Genomic DNA, 18228 nt, shown 5'->3' with positions numbered 1-18228 from the left:
TACCCTCTGAAAACGAGGATGTTTCAGCTCTTTTAGCTCCAAGATGCTCAAGTTAACTTCAAAAGGCTCTTCTGGGCCACTTATGTCAGTGTTTGACCTTCCTGCTGACTTATTTTACGTCTAAATATCTCTGATTTCCTTACCAGTATGTCAAATACATGAACCATTCCTATTTAGCTTTCTTTATTCTTCTGTTGTGGATTATTACTCTAATTTCTATTATTCAGATTTAATGCCTCAAGACTGGGCATACCTCACCCAAGGTCCTCTTGTCAAAGGTTCAAAGTGTGGCTTGTCTCTTTTGTGTATGTGTGTGTCGCTCAGAGAATCAGTTTTATTTCTTTTAGTTACACCTCCTGTTAAGAACTGAAGGTTTGTGTTCCCCTAAAATTCATATGTTGAAGCCCTAATTCCCAGTGTGATGATATTTGGAGGTGTGGCCTCTGGGAGGCAATTGAGATTAGAGTAGGTCATGAGAGTGAGGCCCTCATGATGGGATTAGTGGCCTTAAAAGGACAGGAAGAAAGAGAGAGGCAGCTCTCTCTCTGCCACGTGAGGACACAGCAAGAAGGCAACTGTTGGCAAACCAGGAAGAGAACTTGCACCAGCCAGCACCTTGATCTTGGACTTCCCAGTTTCCAGAACTGTGAGAAATAAATGTCTGTTGTTTAAGTCACCCAGTCTATGGTACTTTGTCACGGCAAGCCCAAGCTGACCAAGACACTTCCTGTGGATGTTTCCAGTCTGTCTGGCCTCAAGTGCATTGCAGAGTCTGTCTTTTTTATATACTAAATATAGTAGCTTAGGAAAAAATCTGCTAAAATTGAGAATAAATGACCAAACTTGTAAAGCTATATTTTATCTCCATGGTGGAATAAAGATTTCCCATTAAAAGGCAAATCTTCCCTTTCAAAAGTTTGAATAGGAGAGTACTTTAAAAAGAATTACATCTGCTTAAATATAGGTTGCTGGAGATACAAAAATCTAAGAAAAGTTTTTGGCTTTTATCCCACAGCATTTTCATTTGAGGGTGAATTGGATATATTTTAATTCACGCAAAACTCTGACATTTCCCCCTTGTTTTTTTCCCCCTTTATTGACAGGCAAACAAGCACATATAGTCTGTTAGTTTCATTAGTATTATTTCCATCCTTTACATTATCTATTTTTTTCTGGAGGCAGTGTTGTTTGGGGAAAGGACACTGGTTTCAGTGTTCCAAGCCCTTGTTTTCGTCCTGTCTTATTAGCTGAGAGAGTTTGAGCAAACCGTTTAATTTTTCCTGTTTTCCTATCAGTAAAATGAGAACACTAACACCTGCCAAATTTAGCTCATGTGATTTGTCAAGGATGACATGAATAATTATGGCTATTGTAATTTTACTCAACAAACATAACTAACAAAGATTATGAAGTATCTACCATGTGCCATGCACTGTGCAAGGCTCTGGAAATAAAATGATAAAAAAATGAATATTTTAAAAAATTATTTCAAATAACACACTACTTCAATCAAGAATCTCACAGACTGATAGAGAAAGACAAACAAACACTAAAATGTGAGGTATGTAACGTACTCTCTTGGAGTTCTTCATCCTTCTAGCTTTATCAAGGTTTGTAACTCTGTTATTATCTATGTTCTTCTATTTCTTCTTTTAATGGCTCTTTTCCTTACAAGGTTATGGACTCCATGAAGGCATTGTCTGTTTTGCTAGCTGCTCTATTCACAGGGCCCTCAGCATAATTATTTAGGAACTGAGAGAAAAAACAGTCTGCGGAAGCCACTTGAGAAATTCAGTGTGATACTATTTCTAAAGCCATTCAATGTTAAATAATATTTGCAGTTTAATCCTAAAAGGAGAGGAAAACCCCAACTTTCTGTTCTTGCACAAACTGAGAGCTTTTCCTTCTTATAATTTTTTGCAAATCAGTTAACTCATGTAATCCCTATCACTGACCCAATTTTTTCTCAGCCCTTATTTTACAGGAGTAAATAATCAACTCAGGTACCAGTTTTCATCTTCTTGGACTAAATTACATTAAACTGACAACAACAATAAAAAAGAAAAGCAAAATTGATTGGCTTCATTTCCCAGGTACGAGGATGCTCTGCTGAAATAATAGCCTTAAGTATTTCACGGTTAGACTCTTTCCACGCATGTCTGGTTTCAGGCTGCTGTGCCCGGGCTACCCTTGCAGTAAAGATATCACCAGGGTGCGTAATCTTGTTCTGTACCCTCCCGCAAATCCACGGGATGTGCAGAATTCATCAGCTCCAAGGTATCTGAGGCTGGAGTTTGAAGAGAAAATCCTCTCCCTCTTACAATTCCAAACATATTAAAGAAATGCCCTTAGCCGGGATTTTTACTGATCGGTACCCTTCACCGTAGTGATGAGAATGTGTGTTTAATTCTTTTACCAAGAGGAGTTTATGGAAACTGGGATCCTGAAAGACCACAGATATTTCATTGGTATCTGCCATTAATTTATTCTGTTTTCTAAAACCCAATCCCCAGAAAAAGAGATGCATTGGAAATTACAATTGAAAGCAGTTAATTCTGGTTAGGTTGACATTATATATATATATTTTTGTGTGTGAGGAAGATCAGCCCTGAGCTAACATCCATGCCAATTCTCCTCTTTTTGCTGAGGAAGACTGGCTCTGAACTAACATCTATTGCCAATCCTCCTCCTTTTTTTTCCCTTTTTCTCCCCAAAGCCCCAGTAGATAGTTGTATGTCGTAGTTGCACATCCTTCTAGTTGCTGTATGTGGGACACCACATGTATGTGGCCCCAACATTATATTTTTAAAAGATATGCATTTAGGGGCCGGCCCGTGGCTTAGCGGTTAAGTGCGCGCGCTCCGCTACTGGTGGCCCGGGTTCGGATCCTGGGCGCGCACTGATGCACCGACGCACCGCTTCTCTGAGGCCACGTCCCACATATAGCAACTAGAATGATGTGCAGCTACGGCATACAACTATCTACTGGGGCTTTGGGGGAAAAAAAGGAGCAGGATTGGTAATAGACGTTAGCTCAGAGCCCGTCTTCCTCAGCAAAAAGAGGAGGATTAGCACGGATTTTAGCTCAGGGCTGATCTTCCTCACACACACACACACACACACACACACAAAAAGATATGCATTTATGATTTATGTCATACCTTTCAAATTAGATAAGAAAATCAGAAGGATGTTCATAATTTGGAAAAATTTCAGAGATTTTCCAAGTTTATTTATTTGCTTTTTTTACTTTCCAAAATGAAGGAAAGATTGAAGGAGTGTGTTGATATAAAGTAAACAGGCCCCTTGGCTCTGAAAATTAGCCCAGTAGCAAATAGCTGAGATTTTCTAGCCATTCTGACCTTATTTGAGAAGATTATATCGCTCTGTCAGGTCAGAACTTGTGTCCGAGAGCCAAGTGTCAACTTTCCACTTAAGGGTTAGGCAGGCAGGAGTCAGTATGTCTGGTTACACAGGACAGAATCTGTCCTGGGCCTGTAGCATTACACTTGATCTTTGCTGCAGGAACAGTTTTCCAAGAGATCTCAGAATGGTGCTGATATGTAGGAAAGAAACCTTCATCCCATTATTCTCCCCAAACAGCAGATGCCTCTATGATAATAGGAAAATAAGAATATTATTGAATTTTCCTAATGGCATCAACTTACTACCCTCAAGTCTGGTATTTTTCAAAGCCCATTAAAAGCTAGAATCCAGTTTTTTTCAGAAGCCCTTTCCCTTTCTCCAAAAACACAAAGGAGAAGATTCTACTATTGTGTACACTAGACTCATAGGTCTCCCACAGGTTTGAATAATCATTTATTATTGAAGAAAAACCTAATTTCATCACATTATAACTTTCCTTAAGAGCAATTTATATTGTCTATGAAAAAGAGAGAGAGAGAGACAGAGAAAGAGGAAGAGAGAAAGAGAGAGAGAGGGAGAAAATAGGATGGGAAAATTACTAAAATCTCTCAACTGTCTAAGTTTGTTGGGGTAATTTGATCTTCCCCTCTGGGGCACACAGGGAATAGTATTTACTGAGACTAATGTTATCAAGATGGTGAAAATTCGCCCTTGATATATAAGCTTTGAAATGCTGAAGAAGTGAATGTAAATAAGTAATGCTCACCTTTGTTCCCCAGTCACTCAGGAAGGGTACACTTCAGTCTCTGCCTGCTTCTCCACTACCCTCCTTTCTCAGCACATACCCTCTGCCACACAAAGTATATTCTAAATTTATAATCAAATTACAGGCAATTGGAGAGCCCAGCCACCAAAGTAAATTGTTTTCCATAAGTCATGTTTGTGATTTGCAAATGCTGGAAAAGCAGTGCTAAAACTGTAATTTTTAGTGATAGATCACCACTGAAAGCGTTTAATTTAGGAACAACATATATAACCCCAAACCCTACACCTGGCATGCTTGATTTGGCTTACTTTTTGCAAAGACCTATTTTCTTTTATACTCAACTCTTAATTTATAGGATGAGAATTGGGATAATTAAAACCTAATTTCAATGGAAGTGTTCTGAAAATGCTTATAAATTGATGTTACCCGTTAGTTCACTTTTTAAAAAAATTGAATAGGCTCAGAAATGTTGGTATGAATTCAATTCACCATATGTCCACTTAATGATTATTTGGAAACAACAAGGAACAGACCTCCCACAGACAACTCTTTATTACTAGATTTCTTCAAAGCGTGGGCTCAGAATACGTTGTGTTTTGAGCTTGAGAACGGATAAAGAGCCGGCCCCAAGTAGACCAGTAAATGAATTTAACTGGTCCCTTGGATGGTTATCCAGAAAGACCTTTATACAATATATACAATGAATTGTAGCCTTTTATCCCTTTGTATTCAAAGGCATTATACACTCAATAATAGACAATGTGGAGAGAAGGGGTTATAATGGTGAGGAGAAGTGGGGGAATCTATCATGTAAAACTTGTGCAGTAGCTAAGAGTCCTGACTCTGGAGAGAGAAAGATCTGGGTTCAAGTTTGGCAAATTATTCTTTAAGTTTTAACCTCCTTATTTCTAATATAGTGACATAATAACCATTTCTCTTGGTTTTTGTGAGAATTAAAATAGATGACATATAAAAGAGGTGATTTATAAAACATAAAGCGTGACATAATTGGGATACATTATATTATTTGAATTACATGACAGAAAAGGTCTGGGGCATCAATATATATGGTAAAATAGGTATTATTTATTTAAGGATAACTACAATGATGGACTGGGACTTGCTCATGCTGCCTTGCACTGGCTCATGAGAGCTGACTGTTAAATTTTCAGGGATTATGTGAGCCAGCAGACATCATGTTGGTAGCTTGAAATCAGCCAAGATGGGAGTACTTACACCACGGAAATGGGATCCAGACCAACTATAATCAGAGTTTGTTCCCTTTCCCCTCCTTCTCTCTTCTGAGAGCTAGTTGACCAGTACATCACTGGAAACTCATTCTGTATGCCTGGGTATAGTTCCAGCAGTCTATTGCTATGTAACAAAGCCATTCCAAAATTTAGCAACTTAAAACAATAGCTACGATTTATTATATCTCAATAGCTACCATATATATATATATATAATATATTTATATATAATATATATATATTTATATATATTATATATATATACATATACAGCGCACACGTGTGTGTGTGTGTGTGTGTGTGTGAGGAAAACTGGCCCAGAGCTAACATCTGTTGTTAATCTTCCCCTTTTTGTTTGAGGAAGATTGTCCCTGAGCTAACATCCGTGCCAATCTTCCTCTGTTTTGTATGCAGGACGTCTCCACAGCATGGCTTGATGAACAGTGTATAGGTCCACGCCCAGGATCTGAACCCACAAACCCTGGGCCACTGAAGAGGAGCACAAGAACTTAACCACTATGCCACCAGGCCAGCCCCAGCTACCATATATTATATTCTATGCAGTGACTGGTATCAGCTGGGTGGTTCTTCTGCTCTAATATGGTGTCAGCTAGGGCTGCAGTCGTCCAGAGGTTTCACTGAACAGGAATATCCAAGGTGGCTTATTCTCAGTGTTAGCAGTTGGTATGGATTATTGACTGGGAGCTCATCTGAGACTGTCTATAGAAGCATCCAGGTTCTCCTCCACATGGTCCCTCATATGACTTGGGCCTCTTACACTATTAAAACTGGCTTTCCAAGTGAAGCACTCCAAGTGTGAAGGTAGAAGCTATAGATCTTTTATGGCTTAATCTTGGAAGTTACACAGTGTTACTTCCGTCACTTTCTAGTGATCAAAATAAATCACTGGCAAAGAATTTAATTCATCACAGATATCATGATATCTGAATCCATATAAACCCAAAAGTATTCATTAAGTTGGATGCCATTATTTTTAATGCTTCCCTCCTTTAAGTCCTTCTGTAACTGGAGATAAATTTTAGTGCATTTGGTTACATTTTTTGCCAAGCTTGAAGTCTTCTTTTTTCTTGAAGTTTCACCTATGCAACTGGCCAAATATATCAGACTATTGAAGATTTACTGAAAATAGAATTTTAAAAAATTTTCTACATATCTTCTAAAACACAATGGAGTCTTAGAAGAGTGGATCAAGTGTTTCGAAGAATGAAAGGAAGCTAATCATAAACCTAACCAAGAACTGAGTGGCTCGATGATTCAAATTTGTAAAGTTACCAAAGCCAGTCTCATAGGCATCTTGACACAGTAATGGAAATATAGCTGAGTTAGATATAGACTGGAATGCCACACTGTCAAATCTAGGGAGGGTCTATTGGTCAGTGGACATCACAGGAAGAACACAGGACCTGGGATCTGTGTCAGTTATGATGCTCCCAGCTGCAAGAAACAGAAAACCTAATTTAATGAGATTTATCACTTCACAAAATAAGAATTCTTGAGTTTGGTGTTTGCAGGATTGCTTGATTTAATAGCTCAATCATGTCAAGGGCCTGATTCTTTCCTTCTCTCTGGGCATTACCCTCACAGTGGGTGGCAATATATTGTGTTTCCCAGATCCAAACATCAAATCCTCACATGGCAAAGTCTAAGGGTAGAGCAGAAGATCAGGTGAGGGGAGGAGGAGCGATGGCTCTGTTTCCCTCATCTCTCTCTCTTTCTTTTTATTTGGGAAGAAAAATACTTCCCAGATACCACTTATAAGATTTCTTCTTATGTCTCATTGGTCAGAAGTGGTCCCATGCCCATTCTTCATCCCTTCACCAGCCTGGAAGTGAATTAACTGTAGTCCAGTTGAGCCAATGCTCTGGAACTCTGGGGAAGGCTCTATCTTTCTTGAACACATCATTATCTGATATCTGAATAAAATTGGAGTTGTACTCTCAAGGAAGAAGGGAGATGTGGCTATTGAGGGGCAGTTGACAGTGTCTGCCAGCCTGATTCTTAAAATGGCGGCATGGTTCTGTGAGATTGCTCCATCTAGAGTAGTACCTCTTCAGAAGCTAGAAGTGCAAGGACATGGTGCAGACCAGCGAGGCGTAGGGCCCTAGACCAATAGGCGGGGGTTCAGGACAGTGTCAGCAGAGAATGAAACAGTAGCAGAGAGCAACTTAGATTTGTTGAGCACCTACTATGAGCCACACCATGCTAGGCACTCCCTTTCCAACATCATATTTACTACTCAAAACAGAAGCTGTTATTATCTCTGTTTTAAGAACAGGGCTCAGAGAGAAAACTGTTGGGAGTTTTCGAAGCTAAAAATTAAAACTCATGTCTTTTAACTAAGGGTCTGGCTCAACACCACCATATTGATGGGAGCTATTTCATGCTAAATACCCCTCATTCTCTATTTACCTCTCCAACATCCTCGCCGTCTTAACCACCCCCACACCACTGTTGAAAGGGAGGAAGGCGGTGAGCAATAAGAACCAGAAGCCTCCAAATTTTCCAATGTGTCCCAATTCACCCTCTCAAAGTTCTGTACTGAGGGAATAACGAGAAAAGCCAAAAGCAGGCAAACAATGGTGACAGTACATTGTGGTCTTTTATTTAATGTCACTGACCTCATCAATTTGACCAATTTAAGGTGAAGTGATGGTTGGATACATCATCATCAAGGGTGAATACCCTGAATACTCAGATTAAAACTCAAATTGGTTTTGAAATTCAGAATTATTTTGATATTGGATATTTTCACGGTTAACAGTACTGAAAGACCTCACTGCATAAATGCTTTGACCTCAGAAATTTGGTGAGATATAGAAGGAGATTACCTGTATGTCCTTATTCTTTCGAGCTGTCTGATGGAAAAAGTGGATGGATGATTGACCTCTGTGATAGAGGACATTTCAACAAGAAAACAATCATTAGACTCTTCATATAGCTTTCTCGACTAGGCAGCCAAGTTTATCAAAGATTATTATGCTTTCCTCTGAATCTTCAGGAGGCCACTGTATAAAGGCTCCTCTCTTTGGGAAACCTTTCAAAAGATGCTTATTCTAGGAGGCTTTCTTGGGGGATGAAGGCAGCCAGGGGTCAATCTTGGTAGGATATTTTCAGCCCATAGATTAGCCTGTTTATGGGCCCACAAACACATTCCCTTCTGTAAAATAGAGTGCAACAAACTTACATCACTCCCCATAACATATTCTAACATATAATGTTTCTTTCATTGACATACAAGCTATTTTGTAGGATGGCAAACATCCAGAAGGAATTGCAAAATTCAGGCAATTACTCAGATCCTCTAATCCCAAAATGTTTTACTATTCATTGTATTAAAATATTTTGCAAATGGCTGCATCATTATCTAGGTTTTGCAGCTTTATCCTAAAAACATTGCTATTTAGATGGTGCTTCAGCTCAGGCCTGCATAAGTGGTATCATATTTATAACTCTTTATTTTATTTTATTTTTTTGCTTCAATTGCTTGTTTTTAGTAAAATAGATCAGTAACTTGGTGATAATGGATCATGAAACAAAGAAACAGTAACAAGAAAAACTACCCAGTGGTGCCTTTATCCTAGTTTCTCTTGGCTCAAAACATCTTTAAAAGTGGCAAGCATTTCCCCAGGGAGATCATCCAACCACAGTTTGAAAAAATAGTGCTTTTTAGAAGCCTTTGGTTGTGAGAATGAATTGAGGTGATTACCAGGATTCTTGTTTGGCCAGAGTCTTTGTTCCATTAGTAAAATGGAAGCAGTGAAATATGGAAGAAAAACAAATTTTAATAAAAGAAAAGCAACTCAAATAAAAACACATTGCACTGGCTATAGTGGTCCTTAGATTCTGGTAAATTAGAGCAATTGTCCCCAGAGCCCATGTTTGAGGGGTGTGTGTGTGTGTGTGTGTGTGTGTGTGTGTGACACAGGCACAAGTTGCAGAGGAGGAGAGGCCATTCTGCAGCTGGGCATCTGGAGGAGAAAAATCCCTCCAGCTGTTGCCGAACAAGAGTGGAGTCTAATTCATACATAATGCAGGCAGTCAATTACTCATGCCCATGCACATTATCAGACATATATGTGGCAGAGGGAACAAATAGCTGTTTTCAACCTCCAGTCCGTCTAGGGAGGCTAGAATGAAAGGCTCTTTTGTCCTTTTGTGTACTTTGAAGGTGAGTCTGCAATTTGGTCTGCAAGTAGGGCCTGAGAGAAACCCTGGCTCCTTTGGGGAGCCCCTCCTTGACCAGTCTGGAGGGGCACATTTTGAAGCATATGTATGTATCTGATGATTAACTCACTTCCACAGGAAGCACAAACTCTCTGCTTAATTTCTCTTAGGATTTCACGCACAATGCTGTCAGAAAAACGTATCCTAAGCTTTTTCATCACCTACTCTTTCTATTCAATTCTCCTTCAGCCATCATGATCAGGAAGAAATTAATTTCCTGCTTTAGTGAGGAAAGTTTCAGCTTCCAAAATGGACCAGACTTTACTTCCTGCTCTATCTTTTCAACCGCTTTTCCTTTGGACCATATAAAAAAAATTCTGTAATGATAAGGGTACAATTTTAGAGCTGCTTTACAAGCTAAACCTGCCTGCCACCTTGCACTGAATTATTAAATTGTGTGGTAACATGTTTGAGAGATATCTACAGAAACTCAGAAAGCTGTTCAGTGTACAAATTTCTCAAGCTCTGGGCCGGCCCGGTGGCTTAGCGGTTAAGTGTGCGCGCTCCACTACTGGCGGCCCGGGGTTCGGATCCCAGGCTCACACCGACGCACCGCTTCTCCGGCCATGCTGAGGCCTCGTCACACATACAGCAACTAGAAGGATGTGCACCTATGACATACAACTATCTACTGGGGCTTTGGGGGGAAAAAAAAGGAGGAGGAGGATTGGCAATGGATGTTAGCTCAGAGCTGGTCTTCCTCAGCAAAAAAAAAAAAAAAAATTTATTGAGCTCATAAGTTGCGAGTACATATGATGAATCTATACAGTGATATTTATCATCATCCCTGCTCCCATTTCCTCTTTCTAGAATCTTCATGCTCTCCTTGCTGCTTCAATCCACAGGGTATAGTAAAGACAAACATGTTACATTGTCAATCTGATCCTAGGTCAGGAGTGATTGGTTCAGGGTTGACTGATGAAATAGGATATTTTTTTCCTTAAGACAAAGAAAATAGGCCGATCTTTCTATTCAGAGCTGTAGAGTTCCAAAGATGTTAGCTGTAATATATTCCACATGTGGCAAAGAGAAAGTGAATCCTAACAGCTGTGTTGTCCTTGGTTGCAATTTTTTTCTGAGATCAAGTAATATTCTTTTCTTAGGTTCCGTGAAACATCTCAGTAGCCTCATTCATAATAAATCATCTTCTACTTTTAAGCTAGTTTGAATTGAACCTCTGTCCCTTGCTAGGAAAAGAGTCCCAAGTAACACAGGAGCTATCTTTCAAAAGAAAGTCAAACTTTGCTCCTGGTGTGGGTCTGTGTTCCTCACTGTGAAGTGAGGCAGCAGATTATTTAGAGAAAAGACAGCAGCATTTAGTGCCAAAAGTTGTTTTAAATTCCTGTTTCATCTTTTACTAGCTCTGTGCCCTTGGGTAAAACACTTAGCCTCTCTGATAATATTATCTCCCTTGCAATATTGTTTTTAGGTTTAGAAATATGTAAAGCAGTAGCATTATAATAGGTATCCAATGAATGGTAACTATACTCTAAAAATAACTATTGCAGTTATTTAAAAACAACTCTCCAAAGTGTAAAAGTACAAAGCAAGACGAGGAGTTTACTCAGCTCACTTTTTTATTCTTGGCTCCCTTGCTTCTTCCCTCCTTTTCTCTCTCTCTCCCTTTCCTCCTTCCTTTTCAGTTTATTTCCCTTTCAGAGAGCCAGGGATTGTGCAGGAATTCAAGTACTCACTCATTTGGTTGCTAGGAAGGAGCTGGAGGGTTAGTGTAGAACTCCTTTTGAACACACATTGTTGCCAGAACAATTTTCTCACTTGTTTCAAATCCACTGCTTCTGGGTTCAATATTTTCAGTACCCTCTGTCTTGGGTTGGGGTCCTCAAGGATTCAGAGGCAGAGACGCACATACAGTGGTTAACTGGGGAGAACTTGTGGGAACAAGATCTGCGTGGGTGAGTGAGCAACAGGATGGAGCAGAGGGAGAGGCTGGCCTGGGATGCAGATGCCACTGGGGCCTCAGTCCATCCCCCACCAGGGAGCTCTAGAGCTGGGATGGGTCTTCAGAGTTATCCCAAACAGAGGCAAGGTGGCAGGCCTTTGTGCCCCTGCATGCAGGATGAATCCCGGGTTGCTGGCTACTCCTAGGAGAGGATGTAACATGAGGTGAGGCAGTTCCCTTCAAAGAGAAGTCTTGGAGAGGGACTCAGTTGTGATCAGTCAGCAGCTAGCACTCCCAGCAGCTGGAAGAATGAGTCCCTAGATCCCGAAGAGGGCATCTGACAGGCGCATCATAGCATCCACCACTCTGCAATTCAGGAGTGTGTCTTTTAATCCATCATTGTAGTAACTGAAATTGAGCAAAGGGCTCTTTATGAGACAGAGGAGTGAATCACGAAAGCATCTTAAGAACATATTTTTAAAACATCACTCTTTGCTTCCTTAATCTCAGAGTATCTGCTGACTTCTACGATTTGGGAAAAATATTCTTCAGCACAGTCTACTACAGGAAAAATATTCCTTGTGGCAGAAAGTGATAGGAAGATGTTACCAATTATAGTCTCACTTCTACTGTCCAAATGAGGTGCTAAATTCCATGTGTTGAGGCCATCACTTCCTTTTTAGGATGGTGCATTTTAAATCCCTAGATAGACAGATTGTAGGAAATGTATCCAGTAGTCTCTGTAATCCTGTAGGGCACCGAGATTCAGCACAGGCTGGGAAAGGACTCGATGTACCACACTGATGAGGCAGGAAATTCAGGGCCCTTAAGGACTGGATGGAATGGATTAATAAAAAAGAGAGAACTAAATAGAGGAGAATTTAAAATTTCACCCTACCTTATTTTATATCTCATTCAAAACAGGATGACACTCTACTTGATTATTTTAATCAAGTGGGAAATAGTTCTCATTTGAGGACATCTGAATGATTCATTCCAAGCTTTATTTGGGTCCCAAGGCTGGGGCATTTCTCCCTAAACAATTCTGCTGTGGGATTTCCACACTCAGGACTTTGTTGAAGACTCGATTCTTCCTTCACTTATGGGTTCCAATGACACGAAAAGCCATTGAGTGGTTCTATTTATGTTTTCCAATAATATTTTTGCTACTATTGTGCCTATTTAAACATCAGGTCAAATGATTAAGTTCAGAATGGGAGGAAATATTATTTATGAAGTTGTTTAGCATCAAGCCTTCCAAAAAACTTACTGATAGAAAAATTATCCTTTTAAGCTAATCATAATGATTTATGTACGACGGTGATATTTGTGGGTTTGGATGCCCAGAATTTTTCTTTCTCCTGGAAACTATTGGCCTTCTAATCTCATCCATATGGTTGTATTAAGGAATATGAAGTTTTTACACGACTATGCCCTGCCCTTGCCATAGTTGATTGTTCTAGGAGTGTGCATCTGACCAAGGCGGGGTCAACGTTTTCTCTTCCCAGATTTTAAAAACTGGAATGAGGGCAGAGAAGTCAGACTCTCATTGCCAGTGGGACCTCGGTGTAAACTTTGGGGACCATAGGTGGTCTTGGTCTACATATTGGATGTAGAGCATGCCAATATGTAGAGAGAAGCAAAGAAGAGAGAAAATAACAGATGGAGAGGGAGAGAGTGGGCAATGTATAAGTAACTATTTCCATTTTTTTCCCAACACTTAAATGAATCTCTAACCTTTGCAAAGTTTGACTGGTCAGCCTTTATTTGATTATTTCAAAAACCTCAACATCCTTCCCACGAATGCTCCTTTCTGCTGGTACAAGTTGTGTTTCTACCATCTGTAATTAAATAACAATTAACAGCTAAATAAACACGCACATAACAGAATTTAAGCCTCTCTTTCCCTTAAACCAGTGGTATATTAGTTTCTTAGGACTGCAATAACAAATAACCACAAATTTGGTGGCTTAAAACCATAAATTTATTCTTTCACAGTTCTGGAGGCCAGAAGTCCAAAATCAAGGCATTGGTAGAGCCACACTCTCTCCAAAGGCTCAAAGGAAGAATCCTTCCTTGCCTCCTCCTGTTTCTGGGGGCTAAAGGTTTTCCTTGGCTTGTGGCAGCATATGCCAATTTCTACCTCTGTCTTCAGTATCTCTCTTTCTGAGTCTATGTATCCTCCAAATCTCCTCTGCCTCTCTCTTATAAGGACACCACTCATTGGATTTAGAATCCACATAAATCCAGGATTATCTCAAGATCCTTCGCTACATCTATAAAGACCCCCTTCCAAATGAGGTCACATTTACAGGACAGTTCCTGGTGAAATTATCTTTTGAGGAGTCACTATTCAACCCACTACAATTAGCTCTCAATCAAGGGTGATTTTGCCCCCCAGGGTCATTCTGCCTGGAAATATGTTTGGTTGTCACTAATTGGGTCAGTAGTGGTACTGACATGTAGGGGATAGAGGCCAGGGATGCTGCCCAACATCCTAAAATGCACAGGACAGTCCCCTACAACAAAGAATTATCTGGTCCCTAACATCACTAGTGGTTGAGAAACTGTGCTTTACACATGTGACTATTGTGATAATATACAAATCTGGTTACTGCTGACTGTGGACATCTAATATAAGTGCTAACCAAATGCTGAGGCTGACCTCATAGAACTGGCTGTCTATCACTGAGAGAAGTCATTACTACGTAATTTAATAATAAATGCAATTGATATAAGTAACATGAAGCAGAATAGTCACCTAATTATTTCACACGTGTAAAGTTGTATGGTCCCCAAAGATCTTGTACTCTTATTTCCACAAGCTTAAGATTAATATTTTTCATATTTTAATCTTTCTGAAATCTGAAATGTGTATAATATATATTCAATTCAGCATTGATTCTTATTTTGCCTTAAAAACCATTATTAATTTGACGGTGCTTCTTAAAATACATATCTTAGAATCAAAGACATAATATCATAATGTATATTTATCTTTTTTCTTTTTTTTGTGAGGAAGATCAGTCCTGTGCTCACATCTGCCAATCCTCGTCTTTTTTTGCTGAGGAAGACTGGCCCTGGGCTAACATCCATGCCCATCTTCCTCCACTTTATATGGGATGCCACCACAGTATGGCTTGACAAGCAGTGTATCGGTGCGCGCCCAGGATCCGAGCCGGCGATTCCCCGGGCCGCTGCAGCGGAGAGCACACACTTAACCACTTGTGCCACCGGCCCAGCCCCTATATTTACCTTTTAAAAAGCAGTGAGGTGAGTAGATAGAAAGTGCTTTTTAAATTCTTTTTTTTGGGGGGGTACAACTTGCAAGGCCTTACACAAGACGTATTGAATCAGAATCTCTGGAGGTGAGACCTGGAATTTTAGCATTTTAACAGGTTTCCCAGGTGACTGACCTTTAGATAATCCAGTAGGTGTTCACTCTCCAAATTTGAAGATTATTGATATGAAGAAAATACTAGGTTTGGAGAGAGGGTTTAAGTCCTGCACTAATTCTCTGACCTTGGGTAAGCTAATTAACCTCTCTGGCCATCACTTTCTTCATTCAGATGGTGGTTCTCAAACTTCAGTGTGCATTAAGATCACCTTGACTGTTGCAAAAATTATCTCAGAGAATCCATGAGTCCATAATGATATCAACTAATGGATGGATAAATACGTAAAAGAGAAGGGACAGCTCTTCCTGATAGTAGAATGCCAAGTACTACATATAGAAGGCATGGTAGAGTTAAAAAATCATCAATAAATGCTAAAACCAATGGTAAAAATTTGATGAAGAACAGGATATTTATATACTTTCAAAGTAACTCCCCACAAATTACTTATTAATTGCAAAGAGAAAAATAGTAACTCTATGGTAGACAAACTTGGCAGACACTACCTTAACTAAGTGACCAAAGCTAATATCACCAACGTTGTGACAAAGTGACATCATGTGCCTCCTGATCTGATGCACCAAGAAGAACACAATGCCACTTTAGTGATATTCCTGCTGAAAATGCATAACTTACATTTAATTTTGAGGAATCATCAGACAAACCCAATGAAGGGCATTCTGCAAAATAACTGGCATGCACTCTTCAAAAATATCAAGGTCAAGAAACACAAAGAAAGATTGAGGAACTCTTCCAGAGTAAAGAGATTAAAGAGACATGACAATTAAATATGAGGTATGACCCTGCACAGGACAGTTGACAAAATTCGAATATAGAATGTGGATTAGATAATAGTAATGTATTAATATTAAATTTCTTGATTTTGATAATTGGACTGTAGTTATGGAAAAGAATTGTCTTGTGCTTAAAAAATCCATACTGAAGTATTTAGGGTTAAAGGGACACGATTTCTGCAATCTACTGTCACATGGTTTTGAGAAAGAAAAAAATTTATCTATCTATCTATCTATCTATCTATCTATCTGTCTATTATCGTCTATATATCTAGACAGAGATATAACAGTGAAGCAAATGATGTCAAAATGTAAAAATTGGTTAATCTGGGGATAGAGGAGTTCTTTATACCATCCTTGCAACTTTAAGTATATACCAAATCAAAAGTTAAATAAGAATCTCTTTCCCCACTTTTTGGAGATGAATACTGACTACTTACGTGCTGAAAAGAATAAAGACAATGAGAAAAGGAGTAAGAGCAATGGATAGAGTTTAGTTGAAAGAGGTTTTCCTGATTAAAGATTTTCATTATTTTTTATTTTTAAAATTTTGGGGAAGGCAATCAGCACACTCACTATCAGAAACTGAGTTCATGCACCAGAAAGGAGAAACAGCAAATGTAATAAACGCAGTTTTGAGGGAAGTTCTTGGAAATGCCCTAGAGGAGGGGTCTCATACTTTAGTGTGCATAAAAATCACGGGGACCTTGTTAAACGCAGATTCTGATTCAGCAGGTCTGGAGCAGGCCGAGATTCTGCATTTATAACAAGCTCTCAGGATGCTACTGTTTGAACACTACACCTTGAAAAGCCATTCTGAGTTTAGAGTAAGTATAGAAACTGCCACCTGTTTTTATAAAGTTTCATTGGAACACCCAGCCATGTACATTTGTTTACATATTGTCTATGGCAGAGTTGAGTGGTTGCAACAGAGACCTTATAACCCACAATACCTTACATGTTTATTATCGGGCCATTTTACAGAAAAAGTTTAAGGACCCCTGGTCTAGAGTGATTAAAAATCACAGAATCTGGAATCAGAATGTCTGTGTTTGCATTCTGGCTTTGCCTCGCGTGAACTTTGTGGCAAGGGTCAGTCAGCTTCTCTGAGTCATTTTCCTGTGTAGGGAGGGGATGATAATAGTACGTGCTTCATAGAGCTCTTGGAGGATTAAGCAAAACAATACAGGTAAAGAATTTAGCATACAAATGTAAGTGTGCCTAATTTACCTGGGGAGCCTGTTAAAAGTCTCATTTCCTAGGCTCCACTTCCAGTGATTTGATTCAGGAGGTCTGGGGTGAAGCCTGGGAATCTGTGTTTGAAACATGCTTTCCAGGGGATTCTGATGCAAGTGATCCATAGGCCACACTTGGAGGCAAACATTTAGCAAGTTCTTGTGTTCACCGTATGTTCATGCCCACTCCCCCCAATTTTCCTCCTTCCCCTCCTCCCTCTTCTCATTATCTTTATCATCTCCAGGCAATTGAAGCTCTATCTTGCTGTCCTCCATCCTTTCTGACTCCAGGTGCTCCAAATTAACCAGCCCTTACACCCAAGTTTGCTTTCCAACTTGTCCCCATGACTCCAGCTTTAGACTTTTGTTCCTAACTTATCAACAACTCTATGGAATGGACCTTTTACTCACTTCATGCTCAGAATTCCTTTTGGCTGATTATGATTTCTCCCCCCTGTTTATCTGTTATTGCCCTCTCTTAACTCCATCTTAAGACAGCGCTCTGCAAATTCAGCCTGGCTGTGACCTAGACTCATCTCCTAGGTGGGGCTTGACCTCATTCATTTGGGAGGAATTGGAGAGGACCATTGAGTGTGGGTAAGTAGTTCCTTCGCCTGAGGACAGTTGATGGATCAGCTGAATATCTGGTCCACAGGTGATCTAAGAAGGTTATTGTGGCTTCTAAACAGATGGCCCCTTCCTTTGAAAGTACTTTGCCCTGATAGTAGCAAATTCAAAGTTTCTTGAAAATCAATGTTCTTCATATCTTACTTATATTATATATTGACTAATATAACAGTAGATTTTGCAAAAGGTTTCCCAACTGCCCCTCACTCCCGCCCACACACCTACACACACGCAAAGAAAAAACTTCACTGAATTGAACAGATTTTGGTATTTCTGTCAAAGGAAAGTCACAAAATGAATAATAAAAGTCTTAATGTCACAATTTCTTAAGAATGTTTTTTACCTGCTGAGAATTCAGTGGTGTCTAGTAATTTTTCATTAGGTACCAGTAATTAGCTTGGAAGTTAACAAACTCAGACACTAAATCTTTCTGAGTAGCCTCAAATTACCCTTTCACATCCCAATTACTGGAGGACTAAAAGGTGTCATTTCTGAAAACATAATCAGAAAGTGTTAAAGCTCATTTCTGAGCTAATTGAAAGTCACATTTGAATATCTTTTCTACAGTTTAGAATTTCTACTCTAGAGCTACCTTTGACCCCTGATTAGATTATTCTCAGGGTATGATTTTTTTCCTCTCTACAAGCCAA

The 18228-nt window shown here is 39.5% G+C and overlaps 1 long non-coding RNA gene across 3 annotated transcripts in view; it reads left to right on the top strand.

Annotated features, from left to right (window-relative positions):
* The window catches only part of LOC131421815 (uncharacterized), a 67080-nt gene that overhangs the window by 31882 nt on the left and 16970 nt on the right, over nt 1-18228 (top strand). For all 3 annotated transcript variants that reach the window (XR_009223954.1, XR_009223953.1, XR_009223952.1), the window contains one exon: nt 14550-14800. This is a non-coding gene — a long non-coding RNA (uncharacterized LOC131421815). The remainder of the gene's footprint in view (nt 1-14549; nt 14801-18228) is intronic.

Source organism: Diceros bicornis, chromosome 25 (assembly GCF_020826845.1).
Source record: "Diceros bicornis minor isolate mBicDic1 chromosome 25, mDicBic1.mat.cur, whole genome shotgun sequence".
NCBI lineage: Eukaryota > Metazoa > Chordata > Mammalia > Perissodactyla > Rhinocerotidae > Diceros > Diceros bicornis.
The sequence above is the reverse complement of the archived record's forward strand: the minus strand, read 5'-3'. Positions and strand labels throughout refer to the sequence as shown.